The sequence below is a fragment of the Dreissena polymorpha genome, chromosome 8, assembly GCF_020536995.1.
Source record: "Dreissena polymorpha isolate Duluth1 chromosome 8, UMN_Dpol_1.0, whole genome shotgun sequence".
Lineage (NCBI taxonomy): Eukaryota > Metazoa > Mollusca > Bivalvia > Myida > Dreissenidae > Dreissena > Dreissena polymorpha.
This window is the reverse complement of record NC_068362.1, coordinates 78,402,867-78,419,796: the sequence shown is the minus strand read 5'-3', so window position 1 is coordinate 78,419,796 and position 16,930 is coordinate 78,402,867. Positions and strand designations below refer to the sequence as shown.

Genomic DNA, 16,930 nt, shown 5'->3' with positions numbered 1-16,930 from the left:
AACCAAGCAATCACAATGGATAAACAATATTTGCGTAAAATAAATTAAATAAATATATATATTAATCATAAAATGCTGGATTGTTATATGTATCACTCCTTATAACTTGTAAAGAGATTTCAATATACATGCAAAGACAGTTCAATTTGCACAAGATGCAGGTTTTATTTCCATTTGTATATTAATATTTATTAATATTGTAATTCAATGGAAACGAAACGAAAATTCATTCAATGGAAAAGAAAATTACCACAACAGTTAACGATTGTAATGTATTCCGTTTTGTATGGCTTTGTTTTATCATTGATTAAATGCGCCTCGTATAATACACTTTCGATCGCTGATGAACAATAACAATATCCACACCGTTTATAGTTATAATCAAATTAATATATGTTTCATAAGTTTTGAAATATCATTTTTTAAAGTCTTACTATAAAAAAGAAAACGGCTTATTTATTGTTTTGTTGTGTGGTATTGTCAGTATTTAGTCTTCCGACCACGTTTACTCTGATGCTAATAACTAATTTTTATTTTTGTAATGAGGAAATTATGTATATGAATATACATTTATTGGTACTAAACATGATGTATTTGCACTATTTTTTAATAGTTGTAATGTTTATTTCGGATTTTTTATCGTTCAATTGACTAAACAAAAGCTCTTGATACATGTTTTACGTGACTGTAACCATTGTTTTTGCCAACCAGTCAGTGCGCATGCGCGGAAAATCCAAAATGTAAACAATCAATCTCCACGCAGAGTTGTCGTTCCTTGCTCTCACATACAACTCTGCGAAAGGCTCAGCACGCCATTTTGTCTATAGAATAGCTAAAACCGAACAAACGCATTCAATGTATATTTGATTGGATATTTAAGATCGCATGCATTAAATTAAGAAATATGACTTTTAAATGAACGATAAATCGTGCAAAAACTTGCGAGTTTTAATGCAACTCTTTGGAACTATTTTATTGCCCATTTTCGCAGATGGAATCATTTCACGCACTTTACAAATGTCAACAATTGAACATAATGTTTATTGAGTGACGTTAGGAATTGCTTCGACGTGTGTATGTATGTTGGTTTCTTAACATCAAGAAACCATATCAATTTTATATTAATGAATTAAGACTGATATAAGATATCATGGTATGAGATGGTTTTCTTTAATGCAGTGAATGCAATGTAACCGTCGTGCAAGAGATTGTTTAGTATACTGTAACCTCAATAATGAACGCTTGGTATGATCATGACATGAATGAGACGCTTTCATAACAATAGTCCGTTCTGAGCCCAACACAGAGGTGAATGTAAAGTAACCTTCGTGCAAGAGATTGGTAAACAATAACAATTAACTCGTCTATTGAAAGTATTATTCGGATAAGCCCCTATTCGGATACATATGTGTCCGGCACTTTGCGGTTTGTTTTATTCTGACGGCGATTCGTTAACAGTCAATTTTCTTTTTGAATCGGCCGCAGCAATCAATTTTTAAAATTAAACAGTTTTTAATTGCAAATAGTAATTGATTTAATGGTTATAATTAAGCTCTAATGAGAATATGATTTGCTGACTTAATTTTAAATGCCTAGATTTCTTTCACTGCTTTCCAGATAAAATATTCAAGAACGTCTTTTATAATTTTTCTAACGTATTTTTTTTTTCTTAAACTTCTTTTGATTTTTTTTTTAGGTTTGATCTTAAATAAAATCTTAATAACTATCCTATGAATAATGATTGATTAGATTTTTTTTTCAATATTTTCAAAATCATAAATTTAATTATAATTATATGTAAGTCATCATTGTATCTATTAATTGATATTGTATTGTTTATTTGCATCTATTATTGAATTTATCATAAAAGAAGATATCTTAATAAGCACCCAGCATGTATTAAGCTCATTTTATAATGTTAAGGGTTATCCGTTTTAGCACATATGTATATGAACAGGTCTTACTACAATGACAAAAAATGTTGCTTTGCATATTGCTGACTTTGTGCAGCTTCAGTTCTGTTAAAACTGTTATCAGTTAGTTGAATATTCTTTAGCTGGAAGAAGCAAATGTATGACATAATTATTTGAAAGAAGACTAAATAAGGATGGAATTCTTGTTATGTGAAAGATTATTATTACCAGTAATCTTTTAAATTTTGAAGCAGATGTGACATATATTTTTTTATCTTTTAAAGCGATATAACCCCCCCCCTGAAATATGTGATACAAAGCTACCTTTTCTTTCACAAATAATTCTACTTCTCCCTATGTTGTTGCTATGGAGATGTAAAAAAAAAATTACCTGGCTAGACACCTGCAAACTATGTTTTAGTTTGGAGTTGTACATTTCATTACTGGATGGTTGAGGTATTATTTTGTTCAACAGAACTATGTTTATGCTCGTTATCAGAATTATATTCCTTTGTTATATTGATATATTGAATCAAAACAAGACAAAAAATATATAAGCATGACTAGCTAAATAAAAAGTATCATACAGGTTACAGTGTAACAGTCCAGCGGCAACTATTTGTTGGAGGTGGGGGAGGCAACAGTCGTGGCGGTGGCAGAGGTGGAGGTGGTGGTGGAAGTGGTGGTGGAGCTTACCAGAACCCCCAGGGCAATCCCTACCGCTGGAATGCCAACGATGCACAGTCTAGGGCATCTTCATCAATTTCCCAACAGATGGCGGCTGGAGACATAGTGTAATGCATAAAATGGTTATTTTAAAAACCGTTTCAATTAAAATAAGTGCAACTTCACAGGAATTAAAATTGAAGCAGATACCCTCTTTTGATGCAAGCATTTCAAATTTTGTCTGTATTGACTCCTTGGTTTCTGCCTTGTATCATTTTGATGCAAATGTTACCAAAAATCTAACTCTAAAACACATTTTATTATCATACAATTTCTGTTTTTAAATTGAATTTCATGTAAGTGTACGCAAAACAACATATTCAGACTATTTAACTAATATGCAGAAATAAAATAACTAATTAATAATAAGTTTTAACCCCTGATCATTTCATTTGACCAGTGAAAATTTCTAGCATTGGGTCATTTTTTTACTACTGATTTACTATTTTAAAAAATCCCTGACTATGTCCGTTTGTATAATTATTTGTTATGAAAGCAATGAAAACAATCTCATCTAAAAAAACAGAAGAGCTACTCAATGCAGATTCATTTGTTGCCTCATGTGATAGTTTTTTTTAGGAAATGTCTTGCTACAGAGGTCATTAGCATGTGAGGCATCGTAAAGATGTGGCCATTCTCTTGTATGAGCTTTGAAAAAGACATGCCTTCATTACCAGGTATGTGAGTGCTTCTTTTTATGTCCCCACCACTATTGTGAGGAAGATATTGTTTTTGCCCTGCTTGTTTTTTTGTGTGTGTGTTTGTTTGTTTGCGCTTACTAACATTTGCAATAACTTTTGCAATATTGAAGATAGCAACTTTATATTTGGCATGCATGTGTATCTCATGGAGCTGCACATTTTGAGTGGTGAAAGGTCAAGGTCATTCTTCAAGGTCAAAGGTTTAGTATTGATAACTATACCTTAAGACTCACTAGGTTCCTCTTTGTGCTTGAAATATTATTCTTAATGATACAACTCCTTCCGAGTTATCTTTGAAAGATGCCATCGCATGAATTGTTTTTTGCATAAACCCTTTACCACTTAAATACGTATTTTGACGCATTTGTTGTCCCTAAGAAAGTTGAATGTAATTAAGACTTTTTTTATAAAGTTCAAGTTTATAAGGCTTCATTTCCTACCTTTAGATACTGATGAACAGCAAACAGCATAAAACCTAAACAGACTGCTAGTTACTCGCAGGCTGTTCTGTTTTATGTGTGTTGTTTGCACATAGCCATTTTCACTTTGCTTTGAAGTGGAAAAGGCTTAAACAACACATTACAAACTACATGATTTCTCTTAAGTTTTTTTTATAATTGTTTGTCAATATTGTAACATGGTCGTATTTTTACGGAACAAAATACGAGAGCATTTGTTCTTGTAAATGTTTGTACTTTTTAAACTAAGTGATTTGTATTTTATGATGTTAGATAATGTTATGAAGTTGTTTAGTCCTGGTTGTGATGTAATTGCCATTCTTTAACCCATTTAAGCCTAGTGGACTCTCCCATCCTTCTAAATTGGATCAATTTATTTCCAAAATAAGGGATGTCTAGTATATTTATTTCTTTATTTAGAATATATTTCTATATATTATAATATTTCTTACAGAAATTTCTTTAAGCAAACAGCGCAGACCCTGATGAGACGCCACATCATGCGGCGTCTCATGTGGGGCTACGCTGTTTGCAAAGGCCTTTATCAAGACGCTTGGCATAAATGAGTTAAAATACACTGTGTTATGGACTATTGTTGCTATATTTTCAAGCAGGGAAACCTAGTGTCCTTGTTCAGTGGTAAGTGTGTGCTGTTCTTGTAACAGAAATGTGGACCAGGACAAATCAAAGCTTAACTTTGGTGTATGGGATCACTATGATGGGAGTCTCTCTTCTTGCAGCTGTTGTTTTACAAGTCATGTTTAAAATTGTAATAATTACTTCTTTAGAATGACGATTGTTGATTGATTTATTCTCAGTTATGTCTAAATGAAACATTGTTTAAAGCACATTGTATTCAAATTTTGAGCCTGTATAATGCAAAAAGCTCCAAGTACCTGGAGAAGGCTTTTTCCCAGGTGAGAAAAAAATATAAAACTCCCAAAATAAAGAAATTTGCGTCAATTTGGTTCACAAAGCGCATTACCTGGAAATAAACAAATACAATTAGCAATGAAACTCAATAATTAAAGCAAAAATGCGCTTAAAATAGTATTGAAATGAATTTGTTTAATTAAGAATCAAGCAATAAAAGAGACCTGTAATTCCAAATCTTAAGATTTCACGATGCTAATTTCCCAATTATAGAATTTTGTACACACATTTTTCCCTATTGGTTCGGTAGCGGTTAATTTCCCATAGGGCACAAAATCGCTGAAATCTATAGCCACATTTGTTCGTCATGACGAGAGAGCTTTAAGTGTCTCCCTTAGTGTACTGCAAATTTAACAATTAAACGTCAAAGTCTGAATTAATACATAATATGGCTTATCAGGACTGTTAATTCGTCATTCATCATGCACCTTAATCAAGATACCACAAATGTCAACCATGAGGTAATGTCCTGCTTCCTGTAGCATCAATTTTCTTTTATTTCAAAGGTCAAGGTCACACTTGTAAAAAAGTTCAACTTTTAAAAGTTCAACTGTAATATTTTACGAAAAATACATTGTGTCCGGAAGTTACCTTTCTTATTATTCGGGCGATTTTAAAATAAATTACAACAGATGTTAAACATGTAAAAATGTGTGTTGCATGTAACACTTGTCTTCTTATCTCAAACATCAAGGTCACTCTTGTATTGAAAATAACTTAAACATCCTTGATGCAGTTGGAAAAAAACAACTTTCCACAAATGTTTAGAATCTGTTATGTGGTATAAAAGAATTATATCCCTTGCCCATGGGTCACTCTTCTAATTCAAAAGTCAAATTTGAGATTAATACAGTGTGTCTAGAATACAACTTAATCATTTAGGTTCAGAATGTGGCAAAGAAGTGTTGCAGGCAAGTCAGTCCTGTGTAAATTTCAAGATCAAGCGTAGATGTAAAATGCAGTTGTTTAATTACATCCATTATTCCTGACAATTGGCTGTACTCAATAGGCAACTTATTGGAAACTAAAGTTTTCTTTTTCTTATTATATACTCTGACAAAGGAAGCTTGTTTGGAGGCAGCTCATCTAGTTCTAGACCATTTTGACCAAGCTCAGAAAGCAGTCTGTTTTACAACTGCAACTGGAAACCAGTCTAGGGGACTTTTTGGTCAGAGTGCAATTGAAAACAAGTCTGGGGGACTTTTTGGTCAGAGTGCAACTGGAAACCAGTCTGGGGGAATTTTTGGCAAGAATTCAGCCGGGAACCAATCAGGTGGACTTTTCGAACAGACTGGCGCATGTTCAGCAGCTTCAATTGGATTGTTTGGCAAGTCAGGGTCATCAACTGCATTTGGTCAGACTGGATCACAGTCATTGTTTGGTCAGACTGGTTTTGGTTCACAACCTATGGTTGGACAAACTTAGGTCAAGCTGGTGCATCTTTGTTTGGACAGACTGGCTCAGGCCAATCAGCAGGCTCATTCGACCAGACTGGTGTATCATCCTTGTTTGGGCAGACTGCAAGGCCAACACGTCTCTTTTTGGACAGACAGCACAGACAAACCAGTCTGTGTTTGGGCAGACAGCACAGCCTACATTTGGACAGAGTACATCACAGCGAGGAGGCTTGTTTGGTAATCCAGTCCAGCCAACCCCTGAAATCCCCCCATAAATCTCTTTTTGGCTCCGCAGATCCAAACATGGACTCAACCAGCATGGTTGGCATACACAAAGCCGCTGGGAATGAGGCAACAATTTTACGTTCCAGTAGTAATGCCCTGCCGACCATAGGGTCCGGTTCAATTGTGCAGAGAGGTGCCTCACCACAAACTGCTGATAATCCTCTGAATAGTGTGTACACCTCTATTGATCAACTGACGACTGTGGAGAGGGAACAGTTTGAAGCACAAACATTTACTGTTGGTTTGATTCCAACAAGACCTCCTCCTAAAGAACTGTGCATGTAAATTAATGTCGTTAAGTACTTTAAATATTAATGTGATTAGTGATATACAAAAATTGATGCATGTACACTTTGTTATTCTTATGTATTATAATGAAAACGATGAGTTACTGTGTTTCTTGTTTTCTTATATTGTTGTTAACTAGAGTACAGTGAGCTCTACCGATGCTTTAAATGCCTGTCGTTTTGTATTGTTGAGTCCAAAGTGGCCGATCTTTGCATGACGCACAGACACCAAAAAGCTAATTTTATTCAGCATCTTTCAAGAGCTTTTTCTTGATATTGTTTTTAAGTAATACAATTTCAAAGAAACACGAAATAATGTTCACAAACATCTAAAAATGACATGGTTTCTGAAAAAAAAACACAGTTAAACACTTAAGGGCTTAATTATATTTCGGTATTCTTATTTTCCGTTGGGCCTTTTTCATAATCGCATGTTTGCCACCAATTCGAATTATTTTATACCTTTATTATGCCCCCTTTTAAGTAGAGAGGGTATATTGTGTTGCTGGATGTCGGTCGGTCTGTCTGTCTACCAGTTTGTTTCCGATCAATAACTCGTCAACTAATTGACCGATCGGCTTGATACTTCCCAAGTGCATTGGCCTTGGACAGAAGATGGCCATTATTGAAAAATGGGTCACTAGGTCAAAGGTCACTGTCACAGTACGTATGAAAATTGTTTCCGATCAATAACTCGTCAACGAATTGACCGATTGGCGTGATAAGTCACGTGTGCATTTGCCTTGGACAGTAGATGTCCCATATTGAAATTGGGGTCACTAGGTCAAAGTTCTGTCGGGGGGCATATGTCTCCGATCGCGGAACTCTTGCTTATATTGGTTCGATGGATCGTGCATTTTAATGCCAGTTTAATATAACTCATGCACAGTTTTCTGATCGGAAAAGCGAATCATCATGGTCAAGATAGGATTTTCAGCTGATGTTATTCAGCACCAATTGAGGCGCACTATTTCAAGTAACAAACTGGTCGTGCTCTGTGAAAATAAGGTTTAATGCATGTGCGTAAATGTTCGTTCCAGATGCAGTCAGCATACATACATAATCATAATCTCTTAAACATGAATGTGTCATATAAACACAATTTCATAACATCTTATATTTTGCAACAAGAAGTGTCCATAGAATGACATATATCAACAAACGGAACTTAAAATTGTAGACTATTATATTCACACCGTTAAGTTCGTGTATATTATGATTCCCATTAAATTTAATTTATATTTAAGGTTAAGGTTAAATTTAAACATTCTTCATAAATCTAACGTATGAAAATAAAAATGTCACGACCGAAGTTTGGTCTGTGATTGTGTTGTTAACGTATAGTAATCAAATATCTGGTAGATGCATAGAAATCGGACACATGACCGAACATAAAAGTTTATTTACGACTTAGGCATATACAGCTCATCCTCAAAATAACAATAAAGCAATAATACATGCACCTCCGTCAAATTAACAACAATTTTGTTTATGCATTTTACTTATATATAGTGTTTGTGAGAATGAAAGAGAAGGCTCTTTTCTATTTCTTTTAAATAAAATTAAGTGGATGTTCAACATCCGTAATTGATTGAAACAAAATTATGCAGTTAAATATAATGTACAAACTTGCAAATCTGAGGAAACAATATTTTCTATATATTTTCGGCTCTAAGTGTAAATGCTTTAATACAAAAATGAGTAAGACGAATCAGTTTAGATTTTCTGAATGACATAGTTACATGTTTATTACTCGTGCGTTATTTTATTTTTAGTCCTCAATAAGCGCAATTATCCTATGCACCATATATACGTTTCATATGTGTCTTTTCTGATAAAATTGGGCTTAATTCATGTGCGTAAAGTGTCGTCCCAGATTAGCCATTGCAGTCCGCACAGGCTAATCAGGGACGACACTTTACGCTTTTATGGTATTTTTAGTTTCAATGAAGTCACTCCTTACCGAAAATCCAGTTTTGGCGGAAAGTGTCGTCCCTGATTAGCCTGTGAGGACTGCACAGGCTAATCTGGGATGACACTTTACGCACATGCATTAAGCACTGTTTTCTCAGAACAAGGCTCATATTATTATCGTGTTTTCTTTATCAGCATCAATAGCTCGCTGATATTAAATGGCCGTTTTCGAGCCATTATACACGATAAATGCATATTCATTATGTGAGTGTAAATCCAATTGGTTAAAAGCATTGATTAACTGTAGATAAGTATTCCTTATATGTCCATGATCAGAGTGAATTTGGTATGAATGGATTAATGTAATATTGATAAACTTGTGATCAGGAAAATGCTGCTTATTATGCTGATTTTAATTATGACGATGCTGATGATTATTATAGAAATAATGATGCTGGTGATTTTGATGATGATAATTTTGATGGTGATAATGATTTCTAAAAATGCCAGCGACAATAATAATGATGACGACAACTATGATTTTGAAACTGTAGAAATAAGGATGTTCCAGGTAAAACACTTTGACGCTCGGTGGTGTTGAACAAAAAGCGAAGGCACTTTGATTTTGACAATAGAAGATGGGGGTACATTCAATTTTGATATTACCGTGCGTCCGTCTAGGCAATATATTTTCATTCATCACTTCCATTCTCTTCTAAAAGCGTTGTGAATGTTTAAGCCATAAAACATTTGTCTACGGATTCACATATAACATTTCCAAAACACCCATATATCTTATCGACACTATTTTCTTCTATATTCCTGACAATATGATTTTGCTTAAAACATATAACATATTAAATGGATCTTTTCACGTATTGGTAAATTGACAAAATAAAACAAAATTCTTATTCGCAAATGTTCGTTGTAGTTATGATAATTGTGAGGAAACAGTATTACTGAACATTTACCATGCTCTAAAATATCTATTATACCAGGGGTATGCATCTTTTGACGATTAAAAAACAACTGAAAATTATAAAGCGTTGCAACGCGAAACGATTAAATAATTTGGACAGTTTTGCAATTGTTAAATTTTGTGACACTACAAGGATTGCTTATATGATGTATAAAATACACACATCATAGTAAGATCCCTGATGGCCGAGTGGTCTAAGCCATAGACATTTACTCCAGGGGTCAGTGGTTCGAGCCCAGTTGATTTTTTTTTTCTTTCTTTAATTGTATTCTTATTCTTTACTAAAGCCTTTTAGATCCAATGTTTCTATTTATCAATATAAAGCATTAAATGATAATCTTCAATACATGCCAAAACTGTGAAAAGGCCCCTTTAAAATGGTTTTGAAAATCTTGACGATATACAGTTAAGTATACTTGATTTGTTTAAAAAACAAAAGCATATCAAAAGGCAAACAAACATGCATAGTAAAAAAATAACAATATGAATGGTATTTAACATAATTCTAAACATAATGGGACCGCATATAATTATATACATGTGTAAGTTTTTAAAGTAAGGTAACAGTCATTTAACCAAAGGCAAACCAAACTATCACAACTATCATGTGTATTAAAAAGCAAAGCTAAATGCGCTCGAATTGATTGGAATATTAGTTAAGTGGCTTATAGTTGCTGTGATACATTTGTGTATCGCAATACATAAAGTGCAATAAGATATTACTCTTTATCCAAATGAAGCGATGTCAATATCAGATAAAGCATACTTCAACAAGCGCAAGAATTGAAACAAAACTCTCCGAGCTAGTTATTGCTGTTGCAAATCTTATGATGAGTCTATTGTACCACTCAATTAATCAAGATGACACTGCGTCCACGTTTTTTTACAAGAGAAACTAGTTGATATGTGTATGATAAACCCCGGCTAGTCTTCATCCAGTAGATATGCAGTTCTCTGTCAGGCGGTGTGTTGGTTACCAAGGAAACATTGAGGCCTGGTACCGCGCAAATGTTCCACTCGTAAAAGCGATCGTTCTCAAAGTGTTGTGTTATTTTGCAATTTAATGCACCTCCTAAAAACTCAGCATAAAACGGACCTTAAAAGAAACGTTGAATATGCAGGCTAAATAGACAAAAACTGTGAACATTTTTGAAAGTCAGATTCAATTGATATAATTGTGAACGGGTTAAAATATAAGTAAATCGTCTGATTTAATCGCTTGTAAGTTATTACCTTGTCCTGTGTTGACCGTTTCTCGCAAAAGATCAACAAATGCCAACCCAACATCTTTTATTATTGGCGATTTCTTTGTCCTTTTAAAATCGATACAATGTATTCGAAAGAATGCGGTTGCGGCATCAGTCTTGGATTTGGAGTTTACAAATGCATCTGCCAGCTATTAAAACATAACACAAATGATTTAACAACACCTTAATGTATACTTAAACAACTCTACATCGTCATGCAGGTACTTGTATTGCTAACAAACCTTATAACAAGGATTTAATTTCATGCCACAGTTACGGTAATACCATTTCATAGCCAAAAAAGATTTTTATCTAACGACTCTAAACTATAAATTGATCATATATATGTTTAAATATTGAAACAGATTAGTATGTGTATGTGTAATAATTGCATTTATCTTGTAATAGCATGGCAGTGTGCGTGTACGCCTTATTGTTTTTATTGTGCTTTCAATACTTATAAGATAAACAAATTGACATGATACAAGATACCATGTGTAATAAATCATATTTATGTATATTAAAGATTATCTTACTCAACACATCGCATTTTAGTCTCGATTGATACTCATTTCTTTTTTTTTACAAACGATTTATAATTCTTGAGAGAGTGATGGAAGAACAAGCAATGAATGACGACCGAGATAATTGACCTCAGTGACAAAAGATCAGAGCTGAGGCACGAGAAGTACACCAGCATGGACTCTAAGACAAAATACCAGAAAGCGAAAAGGGAGGTTAGGAAGTAGATCAAATAGGTCAAGAAAAATGAATTGAGAAGCACTATATCAACATTGACGATGAGATGACCACACACAGCAGTAAGAATGCCTACAACACTTGTAAGGCCCTAATGAAGACCAGTCAGCTCAATGCCAGATTTATAGAAGACGATGACGGAAACCTCCATACAGCGAGTGTCGCAGTCCTGAACAGGTGTTCTGAATTCTGTAGCCACCTATATAACTACCCGCTTTTACCATACCCTACTCTCCTTCATGACGATTCTTGACCAGACGCGGACGACGAAAGTCCGTTCAAAAAAAGACAGATGTGGGGGAGACTAAAGTCAGGAAAATCGCCGGGATTGAACAGCGTCACTTTCGAGCTGATTAAGCAGGGAAGAGAGGTAACGACTGCAGCAATTTTGGCACTATGCCAAACGACCTGAGGGGAGAAGTTGTAGCTCAATAAGTGGAACCATTTTGTAATCATTCCCATACTGAAAAAAGGAATCTCAAGCTATGAGAGAGTGACAGCACCATCAGCCTCATCAGTAAGCCCAGGTAAGTCATGCTACGCATCATCGTCAGTTGAATGGAAAATAAGGTCGAAGACTTCTGGCGGATAAGCAGGCTGGATTCAGTGCTGAGCGGATCACAATTGAACCAAACTACAGGGTGATCATTAAGAAACACACGCAGCAGCAACGTGGTCTCTTCCAAAACTTCATCGACTTTAAGATATATTACGTGTGGCATGATTGTCTATAGTGTATTATGAGGGGTTTCAACATTGAAATAGGGCTGGCGCAATTTATCCAAGAACTCTACGGTTTCGCTAGCAGTGTAGTTCTTCTCAACGGATGGAAGGGGGACTTCTCCAGGACATCAGTGGGCGTCGGCCAGTGATGTCTGCTACCCCCCGTCCTATCCATTTCATTGAAAACGCAAGAGACCCTCCAAGACTACCACAGCTCTATATCAATTGTTGAAAGATCCATAACCAACTTGAGATTCTCTTGTGACATTGACTTCATGGATGGCACCAGCAGTTTTCTCCAAGACATTACCAACATACTCTATGAAAGAACAAGAGTAGGGATGGATAATACAAGTGTGGGCACCACCATGAACGACAAGAACCAGGAAACAGTCAGCAGCTTCAAGCATTTGGGATCATTCTTGTCAGGGGATGGTGCCAGTAACGACGCTGATGTCCGAATAAGAATTTGCATAGGGACGGCATCAGTGACTAGACTTGGCACGTTATGGACAAGCCGTTTCCCCACCAAAAACAGGCTCTACAAGTTCCTTTAAGTCTCAATCGTTCTGTACGTATGCGAGACAAAGATGCTTCACGCGGACAATGAACACAATGATGATGAACAGAACACACGGACACGAGGCAATATTTGTGACATAATACTAGGATAATCGCACAAGAGATCTAACACTCAAGTTCATTACCCAATGTATCAATACGTTAAAGATATTTCTATTACCAAAACATGGTTTACTAAATTAACAAAAGATTTAAGTAATGCTTTGAAAACCTCACCGACATCTTTATTGAAGTTTGAATGTGAAATAGATTGATACGAAGTTATGTAATGTATTTGTAAACTGAACAGATAATATGCTTGTTTTACAAACCTGTTGAACATATTTTAAACAATTTTGTAGAGCGTATCTTATTGCAGCCAACCGCAGTATAAATTTCTTCTCTGTATTCCCAAACAGTAGACGACTAGTATGTTCGTAAAGACACGTGGTTTCCCCGTCGGGCCTTTCATACGCAATAAACCCAGGGATTTTTATGCTATAAAATATCAATCAATAAGATTTATAATCATCAATTTTGTTGGCGAATATAAGTATATTTTATCGGCTATCAAGTACAATTGAAATGCATATCTCTCTTAAAACTTATGCATATTAAATAAATGATATTATAATAAAAATACTCTGATACAGATATATCTGAAACTTGTGTATAAAATAAAAAAGTAATACAAATTGCACATTAGCTGATAACAACGAAATTGGCAAAACTTGTCTGAAAACATTTACCTCAATCATAGATTGAGCTCACGACTTATAAAGGATACAGAGAAACATTTTTATAAACAACCTGATACTGAGTTCGGTATTAAGTAACATGTTAACTGTCGTTAAACGAACTAGGTACAATTATGACGTCAATGTGTAGCCTTGATATAACTTGATTACCCCCCCCCCTCCCCGCCCTCCTTCGAGTAACTTGATCCCAGATTTTTCTATTTTTGAAAATGTTATAATATTACATCACAATTATTTAATATTAAAATATGAATGGAATTACAGATTATTTAAGGCCAGAAAATATCCTTTCCTGAGGTTCGGGCCCAGACCCTCTGGAAGCAAAAGTGTATGCGCGACCATTTTTCAGTATTTATAGGCGAATGATTAACGATAGTATATTAATTTTGTTAGAATAACATGACTCAAACCAACGCACTTATTTATGACCCGCTTGGCATCCGTTGAAGGTTTTTAAATGGCATGTCTTTTCGTGTGCATCTATCATTTGTAAACAGCTACCGGACTCATAGGTCACATGTCCCAACAATAATTCGTATACATCTTCACACAAATCCTGCAAATAGTTTATGAAAAAAAAAAAAAATTCAAAAGAACAGATACAACTCCAGCAATTAATTAACTTAATAATTTTCACACAATTAAAAGTACAAACGCATTTATGGCCAATGTTTATGTTATTAAACTAACAATTTTGCTGTGGTTAACATTAAAAACGATACTTTTAAAAGCAGTTTTGAACAAAGCATAGATCACCAAACCAGCAACAACATTTGCCGCTCGATACAAGCCTTTGCTACAATTACCTACAATAAACTCGATTTTCATGGATATTGTTGCCACAATTCATGAATTGTTTAAGATCATACTCATTATCTATTTAAAACAACAGCAGGACATCCACAACATAATATGTTATATCCCCAAGCATATTTTAGACCACTGATTTATTATAAAAATGAGTATTAAGTTATACAAAATGGAGTGATGAAATGTATCAAATGAATGCAATTTTTATATTTTACAATCAGCTTATTTACAAATGAAAACGAAGTTATAATTACAACAAGTTATAATTACATAAAACAAAAGGCAGATTTATTTGATACAGACATGTCTTGTTTTTAACACATCAATAAGTAAATGTTTTACCTTTTCCATTGCTTTTCGGATTACATGGAAACAAAGGGACTATCTGATAAGTGAGTTGATTTGATGACTTCATCCAGTACATGTGCAGTTCTCGATCACTGGATAATTCTGTCGTTAATGAAACGTCAAGACCGCAAATTGAGTCTACATGTCGGCCGTCAAACGTATTATTCTCAAAGTGTTGGATGATTTTACGGTTTAATACGCCACTCAAAAATTCAACGTAAAACGGCGCTGAAAAAACACAAAAATAAAATGAGCAATTGGTTCGGTTTACATTCAAATCAAATACTGTTTATATTTTGGAATGCACACTGATAGTACCAAATTTGTAAAGCGTACTATAAATTGACCTATTCATATTATGTGATCATCTCGTTAGTAAGCTGGTTGGCGTGAACCTCGCCAATAAATCTCTTATATTGGTCAATCGACACAAACACGAACATTTGTTATAATGGATGTGACAAATTGTTCTTCGGTATATGGATAAAAATTGGATTGTATTCACACAGGAGAGGGAATCGTCGAGTTAGATGAAAACTATCCAGTTAACTTAAATCGAGCACCTAAGGTTAAGCGAAACGCTCTCGAGACCATTTCCTGGGTAGAATCAGTACTTGGTGTATATGGGAGGAGATCTCCCACGTTGGGGATCGGACCCGTGACCTCCCGATAGCTATGCAAACACATTATCCCCTACTTCATGGCGACCATAGTTGAGTTAGCTGAGCGTCTGCTGTGTCAAGGAAGATTGACAGTTTTGTTTTAGTTATTTTGTTACTTTTATGTTTTTAATGTTGTCTACTTGGCTTGTGATACATTCCATATTTACATTTTTATAGCGTCATGCCGTATACATATATTCCGTTCTTACCATTCCTTTTGTTCGCGTTCACTGTTTCGTTCACTAAGTTGCGAAATGCAACGGACACACATCCTTTAACGTTTCTTTCGTTCTCTGCAAAACCTATTTCATGTGACTTGAAGAAGGTTTTCGCCGCATAAAAATCGCCATTGAATTTGTCGTTTAGCTACAAATAAATACATCAGCATTATTAAATAATGTATTTTCTTACTAATAAGTGCTACTCACATATTTTGTTTGCGGAAAAATGTATAGGTTAGTATATTTATAGTTTTTACTTTTCTAGTTAATTTGTTCTAAATTAATGGCGGAAGAAGTTAAATAAACAAAATTATACGATTGTATTAAATGACCATGAAACAGTATAATATATAACATTTAGCCGAAAAACAAGATTCTTATCGATACCTTATCTACATATGTTTCAAAGTGATTAATAGCATATCTTGCTGCTGCTAGTCTTAAGATGTACATTAGAGATTGGTCTCCGATTAGCATGAGGCTTAACCATTCGTACACGGATGTGTTTCCTCCTCTGGGTTTTGTATATGCCGTATATCCAGGAACATTGATCCTGATATACATTATACTTAATAAAACAAGAGAAAAGATAAAGCACAACCATCAACACATTAAAATTTGGAACAGCCATAGGAAACAAATGGAGGATTTAACCTGAGCACACAAGTAATCACAATACACGTACATGTTTATAATAAACTGTATAGCCTAAGAGAATTGCAATCAAACCAAACATGTAATAAACATTTAATATTATTAAAATGTATTTACAGTTTAATAAGTCTTCGTCATTTCACATTTAGATAAGATTTATGAAACTCCAGAACAGGGGACGATTTCTTGTTATGGCTTCACTTTATTTTCTTCAATTATTTTTTGTGTGTAAGTTTTTTTAAATGTTTTTATGGTAGCATATCTGTTAACTGTTTATTGGTTTCTACACGCAATATAATACATACATATAATTAATTTCATGGTGTTCTTGAACATTTCTAAGTGATTGAAAATGGCTTTTTTCACTAACAATGGTCGCAAATTATAATACTTATTTATTTTAATGTTTCTGCATGTAGATTTTGTGGCTAAAAGTGTTACCAATTGTCGTACGGTGAATTCCCATAAAACCCAAACTCTTCAGGTATATCTTTAAGTACGTTTTGTAAGAGAAAGGATAAATAAACAAAAATGTGACACTGCTTGATGTGTTTTTGTTTGTTTGATCCTATTTCAATCGGCATTGGTGCTACA

General features: G+C 34.4%; 1 protein-coding gene and 1 long non-coding RNA gene across 13 annotated transcripts in view; both read right to left on the bottom strand.

The window, feature by feature from the left end:
- Positions 1-16,930, bottom strand: part of LOC127841885 (uncharacterized) — a 287,569-nt gene that overhangs the window by 75,824 nt on the left and 194,815 nt on the right. The window lies entirely within an intron of this gene.
- Positions 9,682-13,408, bottom strand: LOC127841900 (uncharacterized). Its single transcript, XR_008031400.1, has 3 exons — positions 13,216-13,408; positions 10,827-10,989; positions 9,682-10,689 (listed from the first exon to the last, which is right to left on the bottom strand). It is a non-coding gene; the product is annotated as an uncharacterized LOC127841900 (long non-coding RNA).